Genomic DNA, 4909 nt, shown 5'->3' with positions numbered 1-4909 from the left:
GTCAGAAAGAGCGGGATAGACACAGAAAGATTGCATTCATCTGGGGAACATAAAGCAACAAAATGGGAGAATAACACCCAGGAGTGGCTGAGATTAGTACCAGGAATTTTGCTCCATGACTTGGAGGCCAGGCACACATGCTAGGGGAAAAGGAAGCTCAGATAGAGAAGAGAGCACCAAATAAAGGGTATTGGGAGGATCCTCCCAGGGTGGGAGAAGCATGCTGAAAGTAAACTATAGACCAAACATGATTGCCACTCAATGCCTCTCTTGCAAAACACAAGACCCAAAAGAAGAGAGAGAGAACAAGGGGGAATGCCCTGCCACAGAGGCAGGGTGAGATGGGGGGATGGGGGGTGGGAGAGATGCTGGGACCCGTGGTGGTGGAGGATGGGCACTGGTGGAGGGATGGGTATTTGATCATTGTATAACTGAAACCCAAGCACAAAAATTTTTAAGTCTATAACTGTACCTCATGGTGTTTCACTAATAAAAAATTAAAAATAAATAAATTAAATTAAATTAAATTTTTTTTTAAAAGTATGTCTTGTCTCTGCCACTTCTATACGTTTTTATCAACATGGCCAACCTTCTTGCCCACTAACCTTCATACTTGATGTTCAGATCTCCCGATTGTTCCTCAAGTGCCTATTTGGGGCAGCATCTTAGGTGACGACTCTCTTATCCCTATGTTCTCAAAAGTCTTCTAACCATCATTGACTTGGAGCTTGCTTACTTAAAATTCAGATTTCATGTCTGCCATTACCCCTGTCAGCAAGTTTCCTTATATGAGCAACCCAGACTCTTTGAAAAAGTCTCCCTGGATACAAATCAAGCTGAATTTGGACTCCCAAACCAGAATGGACCATCCTCATTTCTCCACACCCTGGCTGTGTATTCATTTCCACTTGATGCACCGACAATGAGCCTGGAAAGCTTCCCACTGATCTGGCCCAGCTTCCAGACCGCATGCGGCGACACAGGGGGTTCTGTGTCAAACTCGCAATTAACTAACTACTGTACTTAAGCTCATCTCAGACTAATTAATAGCTACTCCAGCCATTGGTGCTGATCAAGCAGCCCTGAGCCTTTTCAGGGAGATCTCTTCCTCCAGATTTCAATCATGTTGGAATGAGATGTGGAATTTGCCTCAGAGTAGGGGATTTCTTTTTTCTTTTCTCTTTTCCTAATTTTTAAAATTGAATTGCCGTGAGACAGATCCTTACAAAACTATTGATGACTGGGTTACAGTCATACAATGTTCCAATACCCATCCCTCTACCAGTGTACATTTTTCAACACCAGTGTCCCCAGTTTCCCATCATCCACACCCAACTCCCATCCCTAGTCTGCTTCTATGGTAGGCACTCCTCTCCCCTCCCTTCTCCTCCCCTTCCCATTCCCTCCCTTCTCCTCACCCTCCCCTCCCCTTTCCTCCCCTCCCCTCCCCACTGCACTCCACCCCTCCTCTCCTCTCCTCTCCTCTCCTCTCCTCTCCTCTCCTCTCCTCTCCTCTCCTCTCCTCTCCTCTCCTCTCCTCTCCTCTCCTTTCCTCTTCTCTCCTTTCCTCTCCTCCCCTCCCTCCCCTTCCCTCCCCTCCTCTCTCCTTTTGGACATTGTGGTTTGCAATACAGATACTGAAAGTTTATCATGAAGATCCCTTTACCAATTTTCAACAATCAGTTCTTGTCCAACGTTTTCATTTTCCAACTATTATTGTCATGCTGTTTGCTAGGGGTTTTCTTAGCTCAGTCACAAGAGATTGAGCAGAAAGATGAATTTCTATTTCCCAACCTTCTAGGACTCTTGGGAAATGCTGTCCTGGGTCCAGCACCACTCACTTACCAACTTCATTTAGAGGTGTCCCCAGGCATGTGAGATGCTCTTTTGTAAGCAAATTTATTGACTCTTAGTCAAAGTGGCATTTTGCTGACCAAAAATGTTCTAATTTGTATACTCATCTCTTTTAAGTATAAAGGTGACGGTGATGTACCATGTAGTCAAAGCAAAATCTATCATATTTATATATAATTAAATTCTTACATTATTTAATCTTCTTTCTGTAATTTTTATAGAATATTGAAGTAAAAAATTTTAAAGGCAATCTTGAAAATAATTTTGAGAGCTTTCCCTCCAGTCTTTTTTGCTTATTTGTTTTGGACCACATTTGGAGGTTCTCAAGGTTTACTCCTGGCTCTGTGCTCAGGGGTCAGTCCTGGCCAGGATTAGTGGGCCATATGTGGTCCCAAGAATCAAATTCAGTTCTGGTGCATGCAAGGCAAGTGCTTTTCCTGCTATACAATCTCTCCAGCCTCTCTCCTCATCATTTTTCATCATTATTTTCATTCCAAACTTTTATGGCTGGAGTTTTTTTTTTTTTAAATTGAATTACCGTGAGATACACAGTTACAAAGTTGTTCATGATTGGGTTTCAGTCATACAATGTGTCATCACCTGCCTCTTCACCAGTGTACATTTTCAACAATCAAAGTCCCCAGTTTCCCTCCGGCCACCCTGTCCCCCCCCCCCCCCGCCCCCTGCCACCCTGTCCCCCCCCCCCCCGCCCCCTGCCACCCTGCCTTATGGCAGGCACTTTTCTTCTCTCTCTCTCTCTCTCTCTCTCTCTCTCTCTCCTCTCTCTCCACTCTCTTTCTCTCCTCTTTGTCTCTCCTCTCTCTTCTCTCTCTATCCTCTCTCTCTCTCTTCCTCTCTTACCTTTTTGACTTTATGGTTCACAATATCGTTGATCATCGATTTGCTCGAGCGGGCCCAGTAACGTCTCCATTGGAGACTTTGTTGTTACTGTGTTTGGAATATCGAATACGTCACGGGGAGCTTGCCAGGCTCTGCCGTGCAGGCGAGATACTCTCGGTAGCTTGCCGGGCTCTCCGAGAGGGGCGGAGGAATCAAACTCGAGTCAGCCATGTTGGCTGCGTGCAAGGCAAATGCCCTACCGCTGTGCTATCGCTCCAGCCCAGGTTCACAATATAGGTACTGGAAGTTTATCATGTTTATCCTTTTTCATACTTCTAGCACTCAGCTTTTGTCCAGAATGGTCATTTCCAGCTAACATTATCATAGTGGTTCCTTCTCTAACCCAACTTCCCTCCCCACTCCACCACTTGAAGCAGGCTTCCAACCCTGGACCAGTCCTCCTGGTCCTTGTTTTACTGTCCTTGGTTAATAGTTTCCTACTATTTTTTTTTCATATCCCACAAGTGAGTGCAGTTATTCTATGTCTGTCCATCTCCTTCTGACTTATGTAGTTCAGCATGATACTCTCATGGTTGAAACTTTAAATCTTGGTCTTTGAAGTAAAATATTTTCAAACCTTCTTTTACCTTCTTTGTACCAAGATGCATTTGAATATACCATATATAGAAAACTAATAACAGACTATTTTGAACATAATTGATTTTTAGTATATTACCTATGTTATATACTGTTCAAACTGAGCTGTGTGCAAAAAACCGTAACACAGATACTTTTATGCTCATTCACCTACTCAGGAAAGTAGATATCAGAGAAAAGAAATAACCCACCTTTGAAGCCAAATGATATACATATCATTTGGAGCGATAGCACAGCGGTAGGGCGTTCGCCTTACAAGCGGCCAACATGGCCGACCCAAGTTCGATTCCTCCGCCCCTCTCGGAGAGCCCGGCAAGCTACCGAGAGTATTCGATATGCCAGACACAGTAACAACAAAGTCTCCAATGGAGACGTTACTGGGCCCGCTCGAGCAAATCGACGAACAACGGGAGGGTCTTTACCTTTACCATATATATATATATATTTTACTGGGAAATGAGATCCTGGACTAGAGCCATTACTGATTGGATTCCACGGGACATCAAAAGATCATGTGGACGCCCACCTATAAGATGGTCAGACTTCTTCGTCAAGACCCTAAATGATCGGTTTGAGGCTCTGCATGTTCCTAAAACGAAAAGATACCATTGGGCTACGCTAGCACGCAACCGGGATGAATGGAGACGTTACTGGCACCCGCTCGAATAAATCGATGAATAACGGGGATTAAGTGATTAAGTGATATATATATATATATATATATCCCAATAACTTTGCCTGTAACCACTAAATGTAGTTTAAAACTGCCTTGACCACAATTTCTTATAGTGGAAATGATTTTTGTAACTATTCAAGCATGTATACAAAATATTTACAATTTAAACCTTTGGGGGGGGGATTAGTTTTTTTTCTTCTTGGTGTGTCATTTCCTGTTAACTCTCTTTGTAATATGGCACTGCACTGCACTGTCCTCCCATTGTTCATTGATTTGCTCAAGTGGTCCCAGTCACATTGTGAGACTTGTTGTTACTTTGTTTGGCATATCGAATATGTCATGGGTAGCTTGCTAGGCTTTGCTGTGCAGGCGAGATACTCTTGGTAGCTTGCCGGGGTCGGCCTGGTCTGTCGTGTGCAAGGCAAATGCCCTACCCACTGTGCTATCACTCCAGCCCTATGTAATATATAAGGAGCAAATAAAATGGAAGTTCTTTGTGGGCTTACATAAGTCACAAGCACCCTCTATTTTCTCATCTGAAAAATAGAAATGACAGTGCTCATCCCCCCAAAAATAATGGCTTTGAGTCTCTTGTTAGGATAAATAAGCCAAAGGTCATAAAATCATAAAAGCAAAAAATCATAAAAGCATAAAAAAATCATTGTCCTTGATATTGACAGAAGCTTACTATAGATGGTAGTTGGTACTTCTTTTTATCATACTCCAACTCTTTTCTAGTTTAGTTTTCTTGACAGCATCTCTTATTATTCATTGTCATAAATTTTTACATTTTTTTCTGCCACAGATCGAAGACTCCATCAAAATAGCAAATACCTATGATTTATGCTAGAAAGAGGTAAAGATTAGTATTGTAGACTCATC

This window comes from Sorex fumeus, unplaced genomic scaffold, assembly GCF_029834395.1.
Source record: "Sorex fumeus unplaced genomic scaffold, SorFum_2.1 ptg000101l, whole genome shotgun sequence".
NCBI classification, from domain to species: Eukaryota; Metazoa; Chordata; class Mammalia; order Eulipotyphla; family Soricidae; genus Sorex; species Sorex fumeus.
Note: the sequence above shows the minus strand (reverse complement) of the source record.